The sequence below is a fragment of the Bubalus kerabau genome, chromosome 17 (genome assembly GCF_029407905.1).
Source record: "Bubalus kerabau isolate K-KA32 ecotype Philippines breed swamp buffalo chromosome 17, PCC_UOA_SB_1v2, whole genome shotgun sequence".
NCBI lineage: Eukaryota > Metazoa > Chordata > Mammalia > Artiodactyla > Bovidae > Bubalus > Bubalus kerabau.
This window is the reverse complement of record NC_073640.1, coordinates 17514087-17539118: the sequence shown is the minus strand read 5'-3', so window position 1 is coordinate 17539118 and position 25032 is coordinate 17514087. Positions and strand designations below refer to the sequence as shown.

The window sequence follows — 25032 nt, the reverse complement described above, 5'->3', positions numbered from 1 at the left end:
TGGTTGCCCTGTGCCGATCTCGGCCTTGGCTTTGGATCATGCCTGATGGGTGCCGTGGATGCCTCCAGACCCCTGCTGCCCGGCTGGCCCCCTCGCACCTTGTGGGTGGAGCCCTGCCTGGTCTTTGGTTGGTACTTGCGGTTGGTTTCTGTTTGTTAGAATTGGGGAAAGTGGGCTTGTGTGCTGCTAAGCCCCCCGGTGGCCCATGCACATTGGTCTCCATCCCACGTCTCGGAGAAGAGGCAGTGGACAGAAGTCGTTTGCTTGGCTCCTCTGGTGCTCTTGATCTGTCGGATTTCAGGTGCCGTCCAGGGATGGACGGAGTTCCTGGGACCGAGGTCCAGGCCTCTGTGATGGGTAAAGCGGCTGATGCTGACAGCTGGCCCCCCTGCACCTCTCTCCCGAAAGGAGGCTGTCTGAGAAAGTGTGTTTTCACGCTCAGCTGCTCTTCCCAGCAGAAAGCCTTTAATGCACAGCAGATCTTGGGCGAGCAGCCACTTGCAGTTTTCCATCTGTTCAGTTCCATTTCAGACGGAAGTTATAACTAGAGCGTCTCTGGGCATGAAAACCATTCTTGCTGATAAAGTCTTGTGCTCACTGCTGTTTGATGTGGAGGCTTGCAGTGCAGTGTGTTGTTTGAAAGTTGCACAGCCCTGTTTATCTGTGTTGAGTCCTGTTACTGTTTTACACAGGAGAATAGAACTCATGTAAATACTTTCCTTGGTAAAACATCTCAGCCAGTTATTGTTGATTTCAGATTGAAACTTTCCATCAGCTTTTGCCCCAGCGCTGGTGCATGTGAATGCTCCCTGAAGCCGTGTGCCTGACTGAGACTCATTGCCTGCGCAGCCTGGCCGTGCTGTGTCCTGTCTCACAGGTGCACGTTAGCACAGGCTCGGCTCCTGCCGCCCTCCAGGGACAGACCTCTTTGTTCTCAAGTGCGTCCTTCTGAGCCTGGCTTGGTCATAGGTCATTGTTTTGTGCCCCTGCTTAATTCGTACCATTCGTGTATCTCTTTACATGTATAAAAGGGTGTTCCTTACTTGTCCCTACAGTGTCCTTGATTCATTTCTGTTGCTTGTAAAACCTGTTGAAAGGGATTAACAGGTCTGGTTGGCCCTGGGTGGGGAAGGTGTCGCTCCCACAGTGTCCACGTGTCGTGGGCAGGTGACGTGTGTGACTGGCACCCTCACAGGTGTGCAGGGCGTCTGCCTGGGGAGTGTGCCTCCTCTGCGTTTCACCCCCCCCGACTGGAGGGCTCCTGATGCCGTGAGTGCAGGTGCCTGTTTGTTTTTGCTGAGAACAGGCCTAGCATCAAATACTTCACATTTGACAGGTTTCTTGGCTAGAATAAAAATTCCTATTTATCTTTCTAGTGAAAGAGGGAGAGACCGGCTCTTGTGGTGAAGTGCTGCTAAGAGTGGCCGTGAGCCAGCTGCGAGAGTGAGGGTGACAGCCTGGAGGCTGGCCGGGGCCGAGGGGCCGGGACGGGGTCGGAGGCGGCTGGGAGCCCAGGCCTTCCTGCTGCTGGGGGAGTGGGGTCTCCTGTGAGGGTCTGGGGAAGAGGCTGAACCAACCCAAGTCTGCCTTCTTAAGGATGCAGGCTTCTCCACAAGCTGTTTACGGACATCTTTTGGAAACCAGTGTTAGGGTGTGTAAAACTACTCCTGAATAACATACTCCAGCTCAGTAACATGGATTTGTTTTGGCCCAGAACCTAGAGGTATTGAGAGAGAGAGATGAAGACAAGCTTGCGGGATCTTGTCCCCCAGCCAGGGATTGAACCCAGGCCTTGACAGTGAAAGCGCTGAGTCCTAACCACTGGACCACCAGGGAATTCCCTAGAATTGTCTTTGTTCAGCATCTGTTTTGAACACAACTCTAGGGAAAGGAGAAGGAACAGTCTTTGTCCCTTGTTAACAGGTGGCTTTCTGAGAAGTTTCCAAAGTTTGTTTGCACAAGATTCATCATGTCCGAAAACGTAGTCTTAATTATGTTTTGAAGAGTTAGGATGTGGACTGTGGAGATTAAGCCCCAGTAAGAAGGAAGGAGGCCAGGCCTGTCGCCTCTCCCAGGGACTTGCGTCCGCCCGGCTGCCCCCTCCCTGCTCTGTCCTTTATGGTTTCTGCACCCCTTGTCCTGTCCGCGTGGGCTTGGTGTCCACGAGGGATGTTCAGGCCTACCTAAACCCTTCACAGATCATTGAATTAATGCTTATTACTTTACTAAAAAAATATTATATTTCTAGGATTTTAGTCACAGTTCACCTTGATTTTAGACTTTTAATTAGGAGCTATTTAAACTGGAATAAATTGTTTTGAAATCTCCCAACAAATGCAATGCCAGGTTGAACTCTCTGGTGAATTCAAAAAGTGCTAAAGTCACTCAGGGAGGGTGTGGGAAGGTAGGTTTCCAGGAGTGGCGGTCATTGGCCAGCACCATGAGGTCACTATGGCAACACTGGGTTACGTGGACTGCTGCGTGCAGCTTCTGTTTAATTATGCAGGATAGGTTTAATTTTTTAGAATCAGGTTTGCACATCTTTGAAATCATTCTTTTGAAGATTGATTTTTTTCTATGACTTTGCATTTGTTATTGGGTAGCATAATATATTCTGACACTGGATTTGTGAAATTAAAATAAAAATCTGTAATAGACTGTTGTGTAAATTTTTTCAGTCTTTTCAGAATGAAAATTCACTTAAATATTTTAAGACTTGTCTCCCAGAGTTTGAGCACATGTGCAGTGCTGTGGGGAGACTGGAGGAGGCGCCAGCAGGACTTGCAGCCCCAGGAGTGGGTGTCCCTCTTTCTGGCCCGCAGCCCTCTCCAGGGCTCCAGCGCTTTGGCTGTTGGGTCATACTTTTCTGGACCCTTAGTTGGGCTTATCTCTCTTAATGCTCTGGTTCCCATGCCGCCCCTCCGCGGGGACCATAAGACATTTTATCCCGATGTGTGTGTTAGCTGTCCATTGTTCGGCTGCAGCACCCTGGGCTCTTTGGAGGACACCTGTGGTGTGAATCGTTCCATTGTCCCCTTGAAGACCGGAGAGGAGAAAGAGGCAGGGAGAGTGAGGTAGTAGAAAGAGTGCAGAGCTGGAAGCGAGGGCACTGTATGTTTCAGAACTGCAGTGAATCCCTCTGCAGCTCTTCTTCTGAGAGCAGAGTCACAGATCACAGAGTTGAAAAGGTGGGCTTGACTCAGCTCCCAAACCAAGGACAAGCAGAGGGTGTGGGCCTTGGTGCTGCAGAGCACTCGGCCTCAGGCAGGCCGTGGGTCCAGACCCGACTGACCTCTGCTGCGGTGACTGCTCAGCCTGCCCGGGGTCCGTGTGTGAACACGTGGAGTGGACGCTGTGCTGGGCTGGGTTTGCCTGTGGAGCTGCGTATGGCTCATGAGGCTGTTGCAGTGGGACCAGTGTTGTGGACAGCGTGGCCATTTTCACAGGCCTCAGTCCTGAGGTCTGTCCTGTGTGTTTCAACTTCATCTTGAATATTGCTTTGCATTTTAGATCAATTTTCTTACACACACCATCCCCTACAAAATTTTTACTAGTAGCAATTTAACAATCATGTTAACGTGAACTCAGGCCAGCAGCAGCCCAGACACTGTGCAGCTTGTGGGATCTTAGTTCCCTGAGCAGGGGCTGAGCGCGGGCCCCTGGCAGTGGACGCCCAGTCCTAACCACTGGACTGCAGGGAATCCCGTCACTCACACCCCTTCATCACTGTTTTACATGGAGACCGTTGTCACTTGTTTTTCCTTTTGATGCAGTTTTTAGCACTTTCCATTTTCTTAGAAGTAAAAACCATTAACTTTGTGTTACACATTCAGAGGTCACATATTGGGTTGGCCAAAAAATTCCTTCAGTTTTAAAGTAAAAATAAGATACATTTTTCATTTTCACCAAGAACTTTATTGAACAGTGTATTCACTGTTTTGTTCCACTGCCTTCTGCCATTTTTCAGGTAATTTCATAAAAATCTGCCTTCCCAAAGCTTTTTATCTTTTTGAGCAAAGAACTGTTTCTGGTGCCTTTTACAGTCTTCCAGGGAATTGAAATTTTTTCCATTAAGAGAATTTTTAAAGATTCAAGTAAATGGAAATCTGAAGGTGCAATGTCTGCTGACTATGGCAGATGTATCAGAACTTCCCAGCCAAGCTGTAATAGTTACTGCCTGATCATCTAAGAAACATGCATTCTTGTGTATCCTGATGGAAGATTATGTGTTTTCTGTTGGCTAATTCTGGCTGCTTTTTGTGGAGTGCTGCTTTCAGTTGGTGTGATTGGGAGCATTACTGAATTAATCATTTGGTTTTCTAGAAGGAGCTCATAGTAGAGGACTCCCTTCCAATCCCGCTGTATACACACCACCACCGGCCTTTGGTGAGGTCAGTGGTGGCTCATTTTGCTTGCCCCAAGATCTCTTCTGTTCCCATATTATTGTGCAGTATCCACTTTTCATCGTCTGTCACAATTTGTTTTAAAATTGCAACATTTTTGTTTACATTTAAGAAGAGAATTGCATGTGGGAATACGGTCAATACGTTTTTTTTCTTGCTTAACTTTATGTGGAACCTTAATATCAAAGTGATGAACATAATCTAGATGGTGCAAATGATTTTTACTGCTTGATTTGGATATTTTAAGTGTGTCGACTCTCCCTCGTAATGTAACGTTGATTGTTCCCAGTTAATGTCTTGATTTGATCGCTGCCAGCTTCAACTAGTCTACCTGACTCTGGAGAATCGTCCAGGGAGAAATCTCTAGCACGAAACTTTGCAAACCACTTTGGACACGTTTGGTCAGTCACAGCCCCGTGTCCATACACAGCACAAATCTTTTCTTTGCATTTCAGTTGTGATTTTACCTTTCTTGAAATAGTAAAGCATAATATACTGAAAATGTTGCTTTTTTCCCATATTCAGTATTAAAATGCACACACACAAATTCACCATTTTTGAGTTTTTAGAAAATGTGTGCTGATGTGACAGCCATCACAATATAATCTAACAAAATTGTTTTGAATCAAGTTAAAGACATCTAAGCACTACTGGAGAGAGCCATCTTATGGAAAAAACAGAGTGAACTTTTTGGCTAACCCAATATAATTGTGCTTATGATTCATACATAGAGCTGCTTTTACCTAAATATCGTCCATCTTTCAGAAATCTTTTGTTTTTACCGAAGACAGTGGAACTTATTAACCTTCAGTGCTAAGTAGGCGCGGTACGAGTTTTGTTGTTGCTGTGTACATATGTGTTTTTGCACAGCATCTGCCGTGCATGAAGGTGATGCTCTGTCATGATAGTCACCTATGAGATGATCAGAAGGATGTAGTTACATTTCATGCTTGAGATAGAGTCCTTTTATTTTGAAGGATCTGTTCGAGATCCTCTAGGACAGTGTCTTCCAAAATGTGAATCATGACCCGTCATTCTTAGTTAAGAAAATCTCCCTGCCCCAAGGACATAGACACAGCTTTCTGTACCGTCTGAAAATGTTGTTGTACTTCTGCTGTTTATGTTTGAGCCTGTACTCTGTCCCAGACTGATGTCTGTGCACGAGCTGATTGCTCACAGCTTCATCCATGAGTGGACTGTCCTTTGCTTGCTGATCTGGAGTGCTTGCTGTCATGAATGGGGTCTCCCTGTGTGTGTGCCCACGCGGTGGTGGAGCTTGTGTGCGTCCCATTGGTTGCCTTGTCTGTCCTGGTGACACTGTCCCGTTTTTCATCATAGGTTCTAACTGTGCTGATGTCTTGAAATGCACCTGGCTTGTATGTGTTCATCTGTATTTTTATCCAGGAATTTCTTTTTCTACAGATGAGAAAACTTAAGACTGATAACAGGCTGTTAGAATGTACCCAGGGTCACTGCCAATACAGTGGCATGGTCAGAATTTTAACAACGGCCATTAGACGCCACTGACTCTGACCTGAGCTTGCATGCATGGCCCCACATTGATCTTCAGGAAATTAACCTGGCTGCTTGTGAAGGTGGTGAGCTGGCACTCACAGATGCATCAGGGGTAGGAGAGCTGTGCCCAGGTGCACGGTCTGTGATGGCAGTCAGTGGAGTGTGCAGCCCTCTCGGGAGGAGGCCCTAGGGGCAGGGCCTCACTGTGGCCTGCCTGCTGCTGGGAGGAGCGCAGGTGCCGAGGCAGACAGTGCTCTGTTTTTGGTGTATATTGAAGACTTTGTGTGACTTCTGTCTTGTATTCTCAGTCATAGAATACATAAGTGTCTTTTTTTAAAGTTTATTTATTCATTTATTGGCTGTGCTGGGTCTTTGTTGCTGGGTGGGCTTTTCTCTGGTTGCAGTGGGCGGGGCTGCTCTCTAGTTGTGGTGCGAGGGCTTCTTACTGTGATGACGTCTCTTCTTGTGGAGCACGCGCTCTGGGCCACGCAGGCTTCAGTAGCTGCGGCTCCCGGGCTCTAGAGCACAGGCTCAGTATTTGTGGTGCACAGGCTTAGTTGCTCCACAGCATGTGGGGTCTTCCCAGACCAGAGATTGAACCCATGTCTCCTGCATTGGCAGGCGAATTGATCACTACTGAGCCATCAGGGAAGCCCTATAAGTGTCATTTTTGACTCATGGAATGAGAGCCATGTCCCGTCCCCTCGCAGCTTATACATTGACATTACTTCACTTAGAGATCTGTCCTGTGTTTACATTGTGGGCCTCTTCTCAGGAATCTAACTTAGTGCTAATGTCATTTTTCTGAAAATGGTAGCATACATGTCAGGTTAGGTTTGGGTGAGTATGATTTTTCGTCACAATTCTCCTTGTCAGCTTTTAGGAGATTGGGGACACTCTGTGCTGAGTCGTGAGGCCCCCTCCCATCTTTTTAACGATACCGTTGATAAATGTATATTAAATTCAGAATTTCACTAACTTGGGGTAAGCGGGTCAGTGCATCTAAGAGCTGCTGCTGCTGCTAAGTTGCTTCAGTCATGTCTGACTCTGTGCGACCCCATAGATGGCAGCCCACCAGGCTCCCCTGTCCCTGGGATTCTCCAGGCAATAATACTGGAGTGGGTTGCCATTTCCTTCTCCAATGCATGAAAGTGAAAAGTGAAAGTGAAGTCGCTCAGTTGTGTCCAACTCTTAGCAACCTCATGGACTGCAGCCCACCAGGCTCCTCCATCCATGGGATTTTCCAGGCAAGAGTACTGGAGTGGGGTGCCATTGCCTTCTCCAGGGGATCTTTCTGACCCAGGGATTGAACCAGGGTCTCCTGCATTTCAGGCAGACTCTTTACCATCTGAGCCACCAGGGAAGCCCCTGATCCTTACTTCAAGATGTCTCAGCCGATAGTTGGTTAGTTTACTCTCATAATCATAATTACTGAAAAATATGTAGTTATGGCTTCCCTGGTGGCTCAGTGGTAAAGAATTCGTCTGTCAATGCAGGAGACACGGGTTCCGTCCCTGGTCTGGGAAGATTCCACATGCTGTGGAGCAACTGCGCCCACAGTGCCACAACCAGTGAGCTGTGCTCCAGAGCCTGGGAGCCGCAGCTACTGAGCCTGTGTGCCCGAGGAGCTGTGCCCCGCGGTGAGGGGAGCCCCGACCGCAGTGAGGAGCCTGCGCACCGCAGCGAAGAGGAGCCCCCACTCACTGAGACTAGAGAAAGCCACAAAGACTCAGCATAGCCAGAAGCAAATACATAAAATTATTAAAAAAAAAATAATAAAAAACAGAAAAGTCTACAGTCAGGATGTTTTGTTTGCACGTGTGCTACAGTGTGCTGTTGATGTATTTAAGTCTGAAGGAAGTAGACAGTGGCTCCAGGAGGCAAGGGCTGCCCTGATGCTCTCATGCGTTTTGGTCTGAGTTGCGATATTCTTGCTGAATGATCATTCTGCTTTGTTCTCTTCTCACACCCAGGGTTTGAGATTTCCTAGTAATACTTGCTGTAAGGAAACAGTGTCTTTTCTACTGGAGTTTCTCTTCCTGCTGAGGGTCATCTGCCAGGAAAGAAATTTGGATATTAATGTTTTAATAGAAGAAGAATTTACTCACTTTTCAGAATGGAGATTCTTTGCTTGAGGGGTCTCCTGGAAGACTGGGCGGAGGGGACGCATGTGGACCGGTGGGCGTATCCTTGCTTGGCGGCAGAACCTGTCGGCTGACGTGCTTGTCACTCTAACAGTCTAGCACTGTCATTGCAACAGAGTGTCTTCTGGAAATTTGAGGTGGTTTAGAAATGAAATGCAGCACCAGCATATTAGGTTAAATACAAATTTAAAAGAGGAAGATCTCTCCTTCCTTGACAAGTTGAAAGCACGTTTGTGCAGGCAGGGCGACTGCAACCGAGGGCTGGTGGGTGGGCGTTGGGCTCCCAGCAGGCCGGTCACCACACTTCTGCGCACACCTGCAGGTTAGGCCGCACCCCACCCTGTAGCCCTTTGCACGAGGCGTTTTAGGGTGCTGTTGCTGTGATTGTGTGTTTGTGTAGTCTTCAGGGTGGGGACCCCTCTCACGCCCAGGATCACAGCACAGATCACTCACGACAGATTAGATCACTGGTAGCCCAAAGACGATCTTGACCTGAGCCCCGACTTCTATGAGTGGCACAGCCTAGCTGGTCCACACTCTTCGCTTTATTAGGAAGGCTTGGGTCCTGCCCCTCAGAGCAGATTTTGGACCCAGGAGGCCTGTGTCTTGGCAGGTATTGTGTCAGGCTGTTGGGTAGGCTTTCATTTGGTGGCCAAGCAGCTGGGCTGGAGCACGGTCAGTGGACCGGTAGCTGGCGTCCTTATGTCCTTGTGTTGACAGATGGACTTCGGGTCCCCTCTTGAGTGTGAGCTAGTCCTGCTCCGGTCATTTCTGTGGTCTTCCATCTCAAATCAGCCCTCTCCAGCGTATTTAGAGGGTGAGGGTGGTAAGGATTCTCAAGGTTTTGTGTTTAGGGGTTTGGATAGGCAAATGGGACTAGAGCAGTGATTATGTATTAGATTTGCTTGGAAAATATTAAAACAGTTTTGCAATACTCACCCCAAGACACACAGAATCTGAAGCATCTTCCGGGGTGGGAATGTTCCGGGAACAAATCAGTCAAGATTGAAATCTTTGAAATACAAGGGCATGTCTTCTGAGCAACCTGTTGTTTCTTCTGAGCCACTTGTTTCCACCTGGAGCGTGGAAAGTCCTGGGTGGCGGTGGAGTCTGAAATTCTTGGTGGGAGCTGGAGACTCGGAGGCCAGTGTCCTGTCTGCGTCGTTGGCCCAGTTTTTGTGGTTAAAGAAGAGCACATGTGTATGTCACGCAGCTTTCCTCACCCAGTCTCTGCAGGCTGAGGGAGTGCTTCCAGTCTGAGCACTTAAGCTGGCTTGAATGGGGCTGGTGAACACACCTTGTTTTGCATTCGATACTCTGGCTTGGAAGCTCTGTGGCGGGAGCGAGGTGGAGGAAGAGCACAGTGTGCAGGTGGGTGCGGCGAGGGCTGTCGCAGCTCTTGGAACTGGTGAGTCCGGAAAGGAGACTGTGGACACTTCGTTTCTGGACATGCGCTGACTTGGAGGTGAGGCAGCCCCCGGCGCTCTGGGAGACGGCATGCTGGGCCTGTGACCTCGGGAGCTGTCAGGAGCCCACCGGGCACCATCGCTTGGCTGGGCTAGAGGGACGCACTGGCCAGGGAGGGCATCTTACTGTGTTTTTACCTCTGATTAATTTTGCCCACTAATCGCATGTATTTGGGGTGAATTTTCACTTGGGTCAAAGGGTGATTGGGAGCTGGGTGGATTGTAAGGGCACGGATGCTCGGAGGTCTGGAGCCGGGCACTGGACTGTGACTCTGGGAAGCGGCCTCCTCTCCGCACCCGCTCTCCCAGGGTCAGTTGTGTTCTCCTGCTCCGAGGCCAACGCTGGGCCTCATGCTGTGCCTGCTAGTGCCCAGGGCGCGGTGTGCAGCCCCGGAGTTGAGCACAACCGTTGTCTTCCAGCATGATGGCCACCTGACGGAGAACCAGAGAGTGGGCCTGGAGAACAGCCCCAGGACACGGGAGTGGAGGGGAGGCATCTCCTGTGAGGGAAACGGGATGTCTTCCAGAAACTGGAAGCAGTCCGGGGTTGCTGGGGTGCCTGTGTCCCCAGGGCGCTCACCTTTAGTGGGGTGCCTGCAGTGGGAACCCGCCCTCCCAGCAGGAAAATGGGAGCTCCTTTGCTCTGTGTGTGTGTGTGTACGTGTGTGCATGTACATGTGTGCACATACCCATGTGCGTCATCAGGGTGGCGTCTGAAGTTTGGACTCGAATCCACCCCTCGTGAGCCCAGTGACTCCTGTGGGCAGAGTGGGGTGTGTAGGGGTAAACCAGACATGGTGCGTACCCTTCTCAGCAGCGTGGTGGGAGTTGTGATGACATGGGTGGGGAAGCACTGGGGCTGCTGAGTCAGGAGTCTGGCCGGCTGGTGGGGGCTGAGAGAGCAGAGGTTTGGAGCTGGATGACTCCAGGCTTCTGTCTGGGGTTTGGTCATGAGCTGGGCACAGCAGGTTTGGACTTGGAGGATCTTCTAGACAGGAGTGCCCTGAACCAGGGCAGGAAATACAGTCGTAATTACCTTGGGGCTTATCTGTGTGCGTGTGTGATGTGGCGTGTCTCTGGTATGGTGAGCTTTGTGAGTTCAGTGGGGAGCTCTGAGCTGGAGATCGGGAATGGGGTCTAACAGAGGGCTGGTCTGATTGCCCCTGGCAGGCCCACAGGAGCGGGAGCGCTGACAGCAGAGAGGCTGCTGCGGGCTGTGATTCTGGACACAAGTGTCACGGCCGCAGCCCTGGCTCCTGAGATGGGGTGTCTGTAGGGCCAGGCGCCAGTGCCCCCGGCCACGGCAGGGAACAGTGTCCTCTCTGTGGAGAGCGGGGTGCTGACTGGGAATTCTGAGTTTGCTGGGAGCTAAACACTGGTAGTCTGTTTCCTGGCTTAGACCCCCAGGAAAGCTGTCTCCTGTCTTGGTGGTCAGGGTCTCCAGTGTGTCTGTGATGTCTGAGTGACCGTGTTCTGTGTGGCTTGTTGTGTGGAAGGGGTGTGGGCGCTTAGCACCCTAGGCCCAGGAAGCGCCCAGGGTGGTGGAGGGTGGTGTGTCCCAAGTGACAGCATGCTGGTGTCAGAGACTGAACAGTAGTTGTTATTTGCTGTATTCCAGGTGTCGACTCCATCTAAACACTGTGTTATCCTATTACTGTCTTTATAGGAAAATCAAGACACTTAGTGAGCAGCTTGTGCTTTTCAAGAAAACCAAGGTGTGGTTGGAAGCTGCTTTTCTAGTCCTTGTGCTTAATGTCAGCTTCAGAAATCCTGTGCCAGCAACAGGACAAAAAAGTCCTGACCCAGCTGTGTACACACACGTGTAGCTCGTGTGCAGACCCTGGGAGTCCACTGTCCACGAGCGCTTGTCCCGCCAGCCGTGCCCGGTTCCTGTCTGCGCGTCCCATCCTGACACGGCACCACTGGTGTGTGTGGAGACGGGAGGGTGCCTGATGGGATTGTGGAGACCGGGTTTGCATGTTCCTGAGGCCGCACAGCTCTCTCGGAAGGGCCGTGTTGCTGTGACCCTGCCGTGTCACCTCCTCTTCCCACCAGCAGTGTCGCTGGTTCATATGGCCAGGCCACAGTGTCCACTGATTTGACTTCTGGCATAGGTCTTTGGAGAGGCCTCTCAATAAAATCTGTGTTTTTTTTTGTTTTTTTTTTTTGTTTTTTTTTAATTAATAGTGATTCTGGAGGATCATATATGGTGCCATTTGCTCTTTTGATACTAGATTTTGAGTTTACTTTCAAATAGTTGAAGTCGCTGGTTTTGATGTAAAAATAATTGATGAATGAAAAGATTGTTTTTAGTTGTCTGTGTACCTTTAAACTCCTAGTTTTGAATGAATACATTATAAATCAAATGTATTATTTCATGTACCTAAATTTTTTATTACTATTTTATTTTTGGCTTTGCTGGGTCTTTGTTGCAACGTGGGTGCTTCCTCTGGTTGTGGTGGGGAAGGGCTGCTCTTCGTTGCGGCACACAGGCTTCTCGTTGCGGTGGCTTCTCATTGCAGAGCACCTGTCCTCGAATGGGCAGGCTTCAGCAGTGGGGCACATGGGCTTGCTTGTCCCGCAGCATGTGAAATCATCCGAGACCAGGGCTCAAACCCGTGCACTTTGCATTGGCAGGTAGATAGCCACTGAACTGCCCGGGAAGTCTCAAGTTTCATGTGTTTTTGAAAGACCCAGATACATTCAGTATATCCCTCCAAGACATTTTTTCATTCATTGATAAGATTTTTGAGATTTGCTTCTGATGTATAGCTGCAGCTTACTTATGAGTAAGGGGGCTGTTTGCCTGTGTCTGGCCTGCCCACGAGGCCCCTCTGTGTGATATTTCTTAGTGACATTGATGACACGTGCTGGTCCTTGTGGGGTCGCCCAGGCCCTCTGGCTTCTCCTGAGCTGGACCTAGAGGCACGTCTCTGACCTTGGATCCTGGGACCTCATTTGGTCTGAATCATTGTCCTTTGCCTTTGTGGGCAGGTCCCTGGGTAGGTGAAGGGAGGAAGTGGGGAGGGGACAGTGTCGTGGGACTGGCCCGTCTGAGGGGCAGGCGCGGCTGGCGTGCAGGTTTTGTCAGCGAAGGGTGAGTTCCAATTTTACTCTTGAGTGTGACAGTGAGTCTGTAGAAGCTACAAAATCCGTAACTCTGGCAGAGGCTTACTGTCAAACTCCTGAAAGGAGAACGTCTGCGGATGGCCCTTCCAGGGCCCCAGGCCTCAGGCGCCTGCTCTGGGGAGAATGACTGGCCCGTTCTGGTGTTCTCTCCTTAACTGGCCTTTCTGAGCAGTGCTGTCCAGGAGCGGAGTCCAGACAGAGGTGTCTGCTTGGGGTGCCCTCCCTGAGTCCCGGGTGTGAGCGCCTCTCCTGTACAGCCAGACACCCTAAAACCTTGGGGTTGTCGGAGTGACCCAAAGTGAAGGAAGGGCCATGATGTAGTCCACACACAGAGAGGCGACATTACGAAAAGAACTGAGGGGAAATTAGTATTTATAGGCGCTCACTGGATTCTCTTGTTTCAGAATCTCCTCACCGCTGCTCTGGGACACGCCTCTGTTGGATTTAATTTACAGTCATCAGCCACGGCTTTCAGCGATGGACTCGGTAAGAATTTTATTGCACCTGCTCTCTCTCAACAGTTTGTATTGTTTTCATTGGTTTGTAAAAAGAAGTATTAAAGTCATTCTTACCTCTCCTTGCTGGTTTTCTTGGGCTTGATAGAGTTTTGTCTCAGTATCTGGGTTTTGTCTTGGATTTCAGGGAAACAAGGGGCTGCAGGGTGGTGGTGAGCCTTGTGGGTCAGTAGGTAGCTTCCCTGGTGTCCCAGGGAGAGGCACCTGTGGGCACATGAAGACACTGGGCAGCCTGGTCTGTGCAGAAAGTTGACTTCTTACCAGAGTTTTGTCTTAGTGGCTCTGTCCCCAAGTGGCCTGGGCCCGCGGCCCCGCGTGCTCCCTGTCTGGGGATCTGGGCCTGCCGCGCTCGTGCCACCTGAGCGTTGCCACCCCTCCGCTGGGGGAGCGGGGTGGCCCATGCTGCTCTGTGTGCGGGCCGGCGAGTAGGCACACGGGTATTTCCTTAGGTTTGAGGCCCGCGTGTGTGGTTGGTGGGTCTGGGGTGGGCTCTTGGCCGGGTTGCCTTGAGCTTGCCTTCTCCTGGGAGTCCTGGTGCAGCCTCAGCCTGGCTGGACACTCGGCTCTAGGACAGAGTCCTCCTCCCTTAGGGGACACGTCCCAGGGGCAGTTCCTCGTGTCTTCTGATCTGTGGATTGATAACAGTTGGAAAGAAAACTGTTGACTCCTTTCAGTGTTTCATACCTTGACCTGGTATTAAGGTTTTAAAGCCAACAGCCCCAGAGTGTATTCTGTGTGTTTTGTGCTGTTTCCAGCAGACAGGGAAGAAGCCTTCCCTGCTGCTCAACCCCACGGACCCAACCCTGCCTCAGCCGTCCTGTGTGCGGCCACTTTGAGATGCACCTGGCCGGCCTCCCTGATGATGGAAGTGTTTCCTTGGAAATGGAGTTGAGTGCGATGGAGAACTCTGAGTTTGCAGGGTGGTCTGGAGTGGGAGAGCAGCCGGCCCGGCCACTGGTGGGTGGTGCGGGGTCGGGGTGTGGTGGGCTCTGTTGCACCCGGGAGGCCCCCAGGGTGGTCTTCCAGGATGAACCCATGCATTCCTGGGCTGTGTGGACTGTCTTGGACCTCAGGGCAGCCACTGAGAGCCTCTGCCCTGGGGCGGGAGGCAGAGGGGAGCCAGGCCCACCCACACCTGCAGGCTTGAGCCTGGCCTTTGTTTGGAGACTGGAAGGCTGGCCTTAATTTATGACAAGAAAAAACAAGATGCTGCCTAAATGAGGTAATTAGTAAGCATTTGGTGATTCTTGATGAAAAGAAAACAATTTACCAGCCAGGCTGCTGACAGGTTCCGGGGCTGGCCTGATGGCTCTAGTGGATTTTGAGCAGTGGGCGTGTTCCTGTTGGGAATGTTGTCTGAGATGGAAGGGTTGTCATTTTGACAGTACATCACACAGGTAATCCAGGGTATCTAATGCTGTTGATCACTTTTGTGAACCATAAATATTCAGTCAATACTGATTACACTGATTATAATTGTCTTCAGAAGTCCACTGTTTGGATGGGATAGAGATAAGGGTGTGACTGTGGGTGTGAACACGGGTGGAAGGGTCTACATTCCGTGACCTTTCCTGGCATCTGAAGGCACAAGTTTAAAAACACTAATTTTGCAGGCTTTGTAATGCTTTTTCATTGTTATTCATATCATCCACTGTTCTTAATTTTCATTCTGACCACATAAGGTGGAATGTGAACCACTGAGGTCCCATCTGAGGTCACCGTTTCCAAGAGGTGGCTACGTGTTTCCATCTGTGCGCGTGTGCCTGCCCGGCACCCTTTAGGGCCCGGTTTGGATGGACTCCGGGCTGGTCTGTAGCGCCTGTGGCTCCGGGGTCCATGGCGGGGCAGGCTGATTGGATGTGCAAGTTTTTTTTTGTTTTTTTTTTTTTGGCGCACACGGTTTGAAGGTCATACTGTGTTACAGTTAATGACCCTGCCTCCACCTGAGCAGCATCCGGCCACTGGTGGCTGTGGCCCTTCACATCACAGCACACGCGGTGTGCCTGGGCTGCAGGGCTGTGGCGGGTGGATTTGCAGTTGGTGAGAAGCTCGTAGATCATAGTGTGCTAATAATACATTTGCCTGTTTAACAGAGATATTTGTCAGGATTTAAAAATAGATAACAAAGCACACTTTTTGCTTCTTTCTCAAAGAAATATGCATAGCTAATTATACAAGTAAAACTTATGTATTCTAGATTTTTGAGTATAATAATTTTTTATTATAATTTTAGAGTTCTGGCTGCTCTAGGTTCTCTTAAAATACATACAAAGTATGGAATATTAGATGTCATTTAAATTAGGTTTCATTAAATGCTTGCTTTTGTTCCTATAAAAATTGGCCACTGTGTTTACATGCTTTCCCAGAAAAGTTCTCACTCTTGCCCACCACAGGTCTTGGTGGTCAGTAGAACACTGGTTCTCTTACGCCAAGACGTTTGAGGTGCTGGGAAAACTCGTGTGGCCAAGGAGAGGGTTTGGGAAGCAGGCAGGTGAGAGAAACAGGGCGTCTGGGCCCAGCTTGCACCCTAGTTTGTCCGGGTGTTTCTGGCCGCGGCAGCCTCAGGGCTCTGGTTCCACACAGCGGTGCTGGGCAGGAAGGCGCTGGAAGGGCTTGTGGGCTGTTAGTAGCAGCTCAGCTGTTGCTTATAATATTGCAGTCATCTTCCTTCCATTGTTAGCGACAGGGATTCTCACGGAACCAGTGTTCTTTGTATTTATTTATATTTATTTGACTCTACTGTGTCACTTGTGGAATCTGAGTTCCCCGACCAGGGCTTGAACCCGGGCTTCGGCAGTGAAAGTGTGGAGTCCTAACCACCAGGGACCACTAGGGAACTCCCTGTTTTATTTTTTGAGCCATCAGATTTTAAAAGCTGGCTAAAGGGATTTCCTCCAAGTGTTATGTTGGAGGGTGAAGAGATGGCCTGCGTCTGCTTCAGAGCAGAGCTGCATAGCTTCTGTGAAACCCGAGCTGAACTGGCCTGTGGGGCCAGCATGGAGTCCCTCCTCCTTCCTCCCGCCACTCAGGACCGGGGTCTGTGAGGCTTTCGAGGTTTCTGCAGGCCGATGTTTGAGGCCATTCCTAAGTCCACTTGGACCTCAACGGGAGGAGGAGGTTGGGTAAGGTGGTGGAGGTGCTGTGCGCTGGTGGGCTGTCTGGGGGCTGACCAGACGGAGGAAGGGAGGAGGGTGTGGGCGGAGGTGGGGAGGCGCCTTTGTGGATGGACAGTGTTTACTCTAGAATAGATGCCTTTTTTAAAAAATTAATTTTTGTTGGTGTCTAGTTGATGTACAATGTTGTGTTAGTTTCTGCCGTACAGCAAAGTGGCTCAGTTATACATGTTTCCACTCTTCTTCAGATTCTATTTCCATATAGGTCATTACAGAGTATTGATAGGGTTCCCTAGAGTTATCAGTTCTATACATAGTAGTGCTTATCTGGCATGGAATTGGTACCTTGATCGTCACTTGTGTTGTTGTTTAGTCGCTCAGTTGTATCTCTTTGTGACCCTTTGGACTGTAGCCCACCAGGCTCCTCTGTCCATGGGATTCTCCACGCAAGAATACTGGAGTGGGTTGCCATTCCCTTCTCCAGGGGATCTTCCTGACCCAGGGATCGAATCCGTGTCTCCTGCATTGGCAGCAGAATTCTTTACCACTGAGCCACCAGGGAAGCCAGACATTTGTGTTGCCCCTGGGGAATAGGGATTTGGGTATTCTTAGCGTCAAGAAAAGGGATGGTGGTGAGGTTCTCGATGTGCTGTGTTCTGAGGGTGAGGATGCCGTGTTTGATCTGCAGAGTTGTCTGCTGGGGGAGCTGCAGGTGGACTGAGGGCTGACCAGAAGGCGAGGAAGGGAAGCAGAGCAGAGCCACAGCAGTGCAGGGCCGTGGTGAGGGCAGCGTGGCCCGGGCTGCCATCAGGAAGGCGGGGCAGGCAGTGCTCGCGTGCCCGCTGTCTCAGTGCCTGCCCGCTCCCTGCTTCTGTCCAGGCAGAGGCCCTGGGGCCGGGCCGGAGTGCCAGGAGGAAGGAGCGGGTGGGAACCAGCTCTTGGGAAGTCACGTGGCACTTACGCCTTGGACTCTGTGGACCTTTTGTGAACGGGTGGTTTATCACAAGTAAACCCGGGGCCCTTGAGCACCTTGGAGGGTCCTGGCTGTCTGGGTGGGGGGGGTCTCATGGGCCGTGCATCTGCATCTGGTCCCCAGCCAACTGTCCACTTCAGCCTCCTCCAGGAACCTCCTCCTCGTCCATTTTCTCCATCTCCTAGTTAGGGTCAGCCTGGGTTTAAAATTTGTTCTTGTTAATTTTGGGGGCAAGGATTTTTTACTTTTTTAATTTTTCTGTTCTTTTGAAAAGTTTACTGTCTAGCTCACCTCCCCTGCGCCTGGCACCCCTGCGTGTTTTCGTCTTGGCCTCGGGCAGAGCGGCGGACATAGGGAGGAGCCGCAGGAAGCCTGGGCTGCAGAAGCAGGACAGTGGGTTCCTGCCCTGTGTGTGTGTGTGTGTGTGTGTGTATGTCTCTAGCGTCTGTGTGAATTGGGTGCTGGAGCCTGTGGAGTCAGCGCTGCTGCAGCCCAGCCTCTCAGCTAGCATGTCAGATGCTGTCTTGGCTTGAGGCCCATGGCATGAGTGGGTCAGGGGAAGAACAGGTTTGCAGCCCTGCCTGGGGGGTGGGGCACAGCTGGAGAAACCCTGTTGTGGGCATTTTTTATGGGAAAAGCTATGATCAGATGTGTAAGCTCCTCTAATCTCCTTGAGCTAATACTTCACTTTTTTTTTTAGAAGAAAAAATATCCCTTTTCTTTGTGCTTGAGTCTGCACAGAACATCTCCCTGGCATCCTCCATCTGGTGACAGCTGTCCTTCAGGTCTCTGGGCGGGTCTCCATCTCCCAAGGCTAATGTGGGAGGGGTCCTACTCTTCCAGGAACCCCAAAGCGCTGTGAGCGGCACCGACTGTCCAGACACCTTCACTTTTGTATTTCTTCCCCATTCCCTACATTTTTATCATAAGGCTGTAGGCCTCAAAGATGCTGAATAGTAGCGTTTTCAAGGTTCCATAACTATCAGCAGCAGACTGAGTGCATCCTGGAGTCCTGGTTACACTGAGGAGAGAGGTCACCATGCAAGCGTCTGCCTTGAGGGGGGGCAGGGAGCGAATGCAGGGGCCCCTCTTTATGCTTGTGCCATGATTGTGCCGCAGTGTGTGTGATGGGGGTGTGTGTGGGTTTGTGGTGGCTGTGTGGCGTATCTGTGGTGGGGGATACGTGGTGGTGGGGTGCTGTGTGTGTGGGTTTGTGGTGTTTGTGTGATGGGTGCTGTGTGTGTGTATGTATGTGGGTTTGGGCTTGTGATGTGTATAATGTGTATCTGGTGGGAGAAATGTGTGGTGCTGTGTATGTAGGTTTGTGGTGGCTGTGTGGCATATCTGTGGTGGGGGATGTGTGGTGGTGGGTGCTGTGTGTGTGTGTGTGTGTTTGTGGTGGCTGTGTGGCTTATCTGGTGGGGGGTATAGTGGTGGGGTGCGGTGTACGGGTGTGTGGCATATCCTTGGTGGGGGATATGTGGTGGGGTGCTGTGTGTGTATGTATGTGTGGGTTTGTGTGTGTGGGGGGGGTATCTGTGGTGGTGGGGTGTTTGTGTGTGTTTGTATGTGTGGGGTGTCTGGTGGTGGGGCGCTGTGTGTGTGTATGCGTGGGTTTGTGGTGTGTGTTACGGGTGTCTGTGGTGGTGGGGTGTTCGTGTGTGTGTGTGGGGTGGTTTGTGGGTTTGTGGTGTGTGTTATGGGTGTCTGTGGTGGTGGGGTATTGTGTGTGTGTATATGTATGTACGTGTGGGTTTGTGGTGTGGGGAGGTGTCTGTGGCGGGGTGTGCTCTGTGTGTGTGTGTATGTGTGGGTTTCTGGTGTGTGTGGGGGTGTCTGGTGGGGGGGTGTTGTGTATGTGTGGGTTTGTGGTTTGTGTGGGGGTGTCTGTGGTGGGGGGTACTGAGTGTGTGTATGTGTGAGTTTGTGGCGTGGGGGGGTACTGTGTGTGTGTGTGTGGGTTTGTGGCGTGGGGGGGGTACTGTGTGTGTGTGTGTGTGTGTGTGTGTGTGTGTGTGTGTGTGGTGTCTTGGGCCGTCACGCAGTGCTCAGCTCTGGCACGGGTCACGTGCCTGGATGTGCGCAGTGCAGGGTGAGGCCTGGGCGCAGGGCAGGCAGGGCCAAGCCTGCGCACTAGGCTGATGACAGAGCTCTGTTCTAGAGGCCCTGTGCCTGCCGTCGTGGTCCGTTTCTTGTCCAGGGAAGAAGCTGCTGTTCTGTTCACTCTGAGCCTTTTGCTCTTTGTCCTGAGGCTTAAGTGAACCTTGGTTCATGTCCCTAGGACAGTGGCCTCAAAGGAGTCAGCGGCATCTGCAGCCCCCTGAGAGGGTGGCAGGTGGAGACCGCCCAGCTGTCGGCCCCTGGGGGTGCGTGGCTGCCTGTGTGGAATGGGGCAGTGCCCGGGGCCCTGCTGGGGTGGCTGATCCCACACTGCTGCCGGCGTCCTCGTTCTTGACCTGATCATTTGTCACCTTGGCCAAAGATGGAGTCGTATACCCTTTCTGCCCTCCCACAGCAGAGGGGCCCCTTGAGCCTGAGGAGGGCAGAGCCTGGGCACTGGGTGGGGAGCAGGTGAGATGGGAGGCCGGGCTGGCGGCGGGGGGCCCGGACCAGCCTGTCGGGCTACCTCTCTTACAGAAGCCCGGCGCTCTGTTCCTCTTTTTCAGGCTCACAACAGAATCAAACAGCAAGGTGTAGAGATTTCCCATACACACTCAGCGCCCACTCACTCACCCCAGAGGAGAGATTGATCTGTGTATTTATTTATTAAAAGTTTATTTATTTTTGGCTGCACTGTTCGCTGCTGCTCGGGCTTTCTCTGGTTGCAGCGGGAGGGGAGTCCTCTCTAGCTGAGTGCAGCCTCTGCAGTGCAGGCTCAGTTGCTGTGGACACGGGCTAAGCTGCCCCGTGGCGTGTGGTATCTTCCTGGCCATGCCCCTTGCATTGGCAGGTGGATTCCTATCCTCTGTGCCACCAGGCGCCTGCAGTTGATATGATGCTGCACAGACTTCGGCGTCCCCAGGGTCCGCAGGCTGCGTCCGGCCTCCCTCTGGGTGCTGGCGGCTCTGTCTGTGCTGCGGTGTCTCCCCCCACCTCCCCTGTCTGCACTCTTGCCTTCTCCAGAGCATCCTGTGGTCAGGCTCATACTGCCTTCTCAGGTTGGCTCCTACCACTTAGTAACGTGCATTTAAGGGGCTTCCGTGTCCTTTCAAGGCTTGATAGCTCATTTTTCTTTTTCTTTTTTAGTGCTGAATAATAATAATAGCCCATTGTCTAGATGCTCCACAGTTTATTTATCCATTCACCTACTGAAAGGCGTCCTGGATCACTTTATTGTCTCTCGGGTCTTCTTGGATGGGAAGTAGACAGTAAACAAAGCCTGCTGCTGACCTCTGAACTCAGTTCTGACCTCTCTGTGAACTGCTTGAAAAAGGGGGCGTTGCCCCCTGGACACTTGTCCTATGCTGTCCTCCATTTCCGAGAGCCCTGGACTGTGCGGGATGTTGCTCCAGAGCACTGCAGCCTGAGATGCCTCTCGGGGAAGCCATCCCCCCAACAGTGCGAAGCCGTTGATGGGCAACAGGGAGAAGGATGGCCTCAGGCCCTGGTCTCCAGGGGTCTGAGGGTGCGCACCCCAGTCCAGAGGTGGTGCAGGGCCCTCACTGGGCCCAAGGGAGCCTGTGTGCCTGTCCAGTCACTGTGCTTTGGGCCACACCACTTAACTTTCCTTTCAGAGACTGGTCAGCAGTATTTAGCCTGGGCTTAAACATGTAGAGTCATGAGGTCTGTAGCCATTTGCGTGCTGCCAGTCTCCAGACTCAACCCACACACTGCGTTTTTGAGAATGGGCTCTGCTCCCAGACTCAGCAGTGGGGTTGATGCTCGGGGCCTGAGCCCTGTTCTGAAGCAGGTCTGCTGGGTGGTTCGGGTAGCCAGCTCAGGGACCGTCCATCCACCCCTGTTCTGCAGCTTCACTGCAAGGCCTTCATCCCCATCTGTAAATTACGAGATTCTGGACACTTGCATCCTGACCCTCAGAGTACTGAGTGCTGGGTCTGCACAGGGGTGCTTGCTGTTCAGTCTGCTGAGCAGGAAGCACGCAGGCCCAGTCCTGCCTGCCTGGGGCACAGGGCCCTCCCGCGTATGAGGGGGAGGAGAACCAACAGACAGGCCCGCTTCCCTGCTCCAGTCTCCTCCGTCCACACGGCCCTGGGAGACAGAAAGCCGGTGCTTCCTGGAGAGATGTGCTCAGATTTTTGTATGTTCATCTTTTACTTCTTCTCACACACATGTATTAAAGGGTCACGTTGTAGGTGTGGTCTTGGGAGGGTCTGTGACGGATTGGGGCCTGGAGTAGGCATCTTTCCTGCCCGCCCGTGTTCCTGGACCCTGTCGTTTTGGAAACGCTTCATGTTGGGAGCACCGAGGGGCCCAAATGAGTCCTGTCCGTGTCCCTGTCCGGGACATCTATCAATTAAAACTCTCATTTACTCATTTCGTTTAAAAAGTAGGAGTAATAAACCCATTGTACATAACTCTAAATAGCACAGCTTTACTCAAAAACCACTGTATTTTCCAAAATGAAAAACTGTCATATGTTCCTTTGGTTAAAGTATACCAGAAAAATGTAGTTGGAATAGGGAAGAATATTTGAATAGCTTTTTGGGGGGGCCACACCCTGTAGCTTGCAGAGCCTTTGTTCCCTGACCAGGGATTGAACCTAGGCCATGGCAGTGAAAGCACCAAGTTCTAACCACTGGATCATCAGGGAATTCCCTTTAATAGCTTTCTGGTACAGTTTTGGAGGTGGTGTTTGATATGATACTGAAACCTAACGAATGGCCATGTGGTGAAGGTCAGAGGAAGTGTGGGGTCCTGCTCTGGGTCCCAGTTAGTTCTTCTCAGCCGTGTTTAACCCTTGGTCTTTTTTGTACTGTAACTAGACCTTTTACCTGTTTTGAGTTCTGCAGCAGTGCCCGTGGGCAGTTGGTCAGCTGTGGTGTACTCAGTTCTTTCCATCTTTCAGATGCTAACATTTTATTTTGCTGCTTTTGTTTTTCCTTGTTAGTTCTCTCATCAGAGGAGCCTTTAAGCCACCAGAAGCTGTCTGTTCATAGAGTTTTCCAAAATTCTGGTATTTGATCAAATACTTGAATTTTAGCATTGGCAAATTCCCAGTGGTTAGGACCCTGAGCTTCTGATACTGGGGGCCTGGGTTCAATCCCAGTGTGGGGAAATAAGATCTCTCAAGCTGTGCGGCCAAAAATAAAAAGAATTAAAGCCAAAGTTCAGGTGTTTTCCTGGAAGTGGCAGTCTCACTTTGTTCATTTTCTAGAAGCAGTCTGCCAAATTCCTGTGTCTCTAGAGCCTGCCTGTCAGTCATTCTCCCATATAAAAATGGTGTTCCCTGAAAAAATGCTTTTGCTGGAGGCAACGATTATTGGTACACGGGATAAATGTTTCATGTGCATTTCATATTTTGTCACATAGAATATGAAAAAGACAAGTATGGAAAGGCCTGGTGTTTAATGAAATTAACAATTACTACTTCATCATGGAGGTTCTTACCACCCCAGCCAAAGAGGCAGTGTTGCTATGAAAAAAGTTTCCAAAGTGGGTTGCCAAAATTCCTTCGGGTCCTTGGACCACATTTTATAAACAGCTATACTGAGCTCTTCAGCCTGTATGAGAAATCGTAGTTTAACAAATCAAGTCAGCCTGCATGCTTGTTGGTCACTCAGAATGTGACAGCCTCAGGAAACCCCCAGAGTGTGCATTACTTCTCCCCAGTGTGTCAGTGCTTGAGTCTGTGTGCATTTTCAGAAGGCTCCTGATCCGGTAGAGCCTTGGTGGTAAGTCCCCTCCTGTAGTTGTCAAGGGGACATGAACATAGGCCCCCTTTAGAGTAGGTGTCTGTGTGTGTCTCCCGGGTTGGTCTTTTGGTGAGCTCACATTCTCAGCTGTGGGTCAGTCCCCTCAGCTGCTTTCCCTTCCTCTGGCCTCCCCTTTCTCTGCAGACTGGCAGCAGAAAGGCAGCAGAAGGCCGAAGGCCAGGCACCCTGCGTGCCTCTGCTCCCGGGCGGCCGCTCCCGGGACAGGTTGCTGGGCGCCGTCCCGCCCTCCTCTAGCAGCGCCGGCCCCTGCCTGGGCCTCAGCCGGTTTCCTTGCATAGTTCTACCTGTGCAGAAGCTGTCTCCAGACTGGCTGTGTGCCTCACAGCTTTACACACCGATTCTCTTGGTTGTGAACCATGTAGCTCACACTTGGCTGACTGAAGTTTTGTCTTTAGTGGTTCAGCCTTGTCACTTGATCTAAAAATTTGTCTTTGTTTTTCCAGATTTTGCAGGTCTTTTAAGATGATCTGGATTGTGATGACTCAGAACATATTGGTACACAGTTGCTGGCTTGGAGTTCTGTGTGATGTTGTTCAGTTGTTAGGTTGTGTCTGTTTGTGACCTCATGGACTGCAGAACGCCTGGCTTCCCTGTCCTCCATTATCTCCTGGAGTTTGCTCAAATTCATGTCCCTTGAGTCAGTGATGCTGACTAACCATCTCATCCTCTGCTGCCCCCTTCTCCTTTTTGCCTTCAATCTTGCCCAGCATCAGGGTCTTTTCTGATGAGGTGGTTCTTCGCATCAGGTGGCCAAAGTACTGGAGCTTCAGCAATAGTCCTTACAACGAAGGAGCAAACATCTTTTAATTTCATGGCTGCAGTCACTGTCTGCAGTGATTTTGGAGCCCAAGAAAGTAAAGTCTGTCACTGTTTCCACTTTTTCCCCTTCTGTATTCTGTGAAGTGTGGGACTGGATGTCATGTTCTGAAATTTTTTTGAAAGTTGAGTTTTAAGCCAGCTTTTTCACTCTCTTCTTTCACTTTCATCAACAGGCTCTTTAGTTCCTCTTTGTTTTCTATTATGAGAGTGATATCATCTGCATATTTGAGGTTGCTGGTATTTCTCCCAGCAGTCTTGATTCCAGCTTGTGACTCATCCAGCCCAACGCGGGCTTTTGCCCGTGGCAGCGAGCGGGGGCTGCTCTCTAGTTGCGGTGCGCGGGCTGCTCATTGCAGTGGCTTCTCTTGGTGGGAACACGGCCTCCAGGGCGCCCTGGCCTAGTAGTTGGGGCACACAGGCTTAGTTGCTCTACTGCATGTGGGGTCTTCCCAGACCAGGGCTATCAAACCCGTGTCTCCTGCATTGGCAGGCGGATTCTTTGCCACTGAGTCACCAGGGAAGCCCCAGTGAATATAATTTCTGAGAAGTGAAGGTGTAGTCTTTTGTTTCTGTTTTCTTGTCGGGACCAGTTTCTTCACCCTCTTTCTTGCCATAGAGGGCAGCCCTTGGCCAGCCTAGGACACGGGAGCCCGTCCGAGCCTCCCTGCTGTGGACCGGGGTGTCTCCATCTCCAGCAGGGACGGGGCAGGCGGGGAGGCTCCTGGGCTGAGGTCTCAAGGTGTGAGCACCACGGGCGCTGTAGCTGTCTGGGGAGTGCATTTACTCAGATGTTCTGGGTCCTGGCCATGGAGAATTGGCATTTCTTTGAACCTTCTCTCTGAGCCTGTGTTCAGAAAAGCTAGAATAGAGGAGCAGTAGGATTTGTTCGTTAGGTGTTGGCTTCGGGGCTGCCTAGAAAGCATTTAGTTGTCCAACTAGAAAGTCATGAAGAGGGTAGAGGTTACAGGTGGCATACAACATCTGTCGGTTGTTCGGGATGTGGGGTTTAGCTGCGTTTCTGCAGCAGAGCTGGCGGTGGCTTGGATGCTGCTGGGTGCCTT

General features: G+C 51.0%; 1 protein-coding gene and 1 non-coding gene across 16 annotated transcripts in view; one reads left to right on the top strand and one right to left on the bottom strand.

Moving 5' to 3' along the window:
• ANKRD11 (ankyrin repeat domain containing 11) overlaps positions 1-25032 on the top strand; it is a 119261-nt gene that overhangs the window by 40530 nt on the left and 53699 nt on the right. For 13 of the 15 annotated variants that reach the window (XM_055553144.1, XM_055553152.1, XM_055553142.1 and 10 more), the window contains exon 2: positions 13062-13143. The gene's annotated coding sequence lies outside the window, so the exon portion shown is untranslated. Of the gene's footprint in view, positions 1-11194; positions 11244-11276; positions 11454-13061; positions 13144-25032 lie in introns of those variants that run through there. The other 2 variants (XM_055553148.1, XM_055553151.1) reach the window with 2 other exon arrangements.
• Positions 21958-22029, bottom strand: TRNAE-UUC (transfer RNA glutamic acid (anticodon UUC)). The gene has a single exon. It is a non-coding gene; the product is annotated as a tRNA-Glu (tRNA).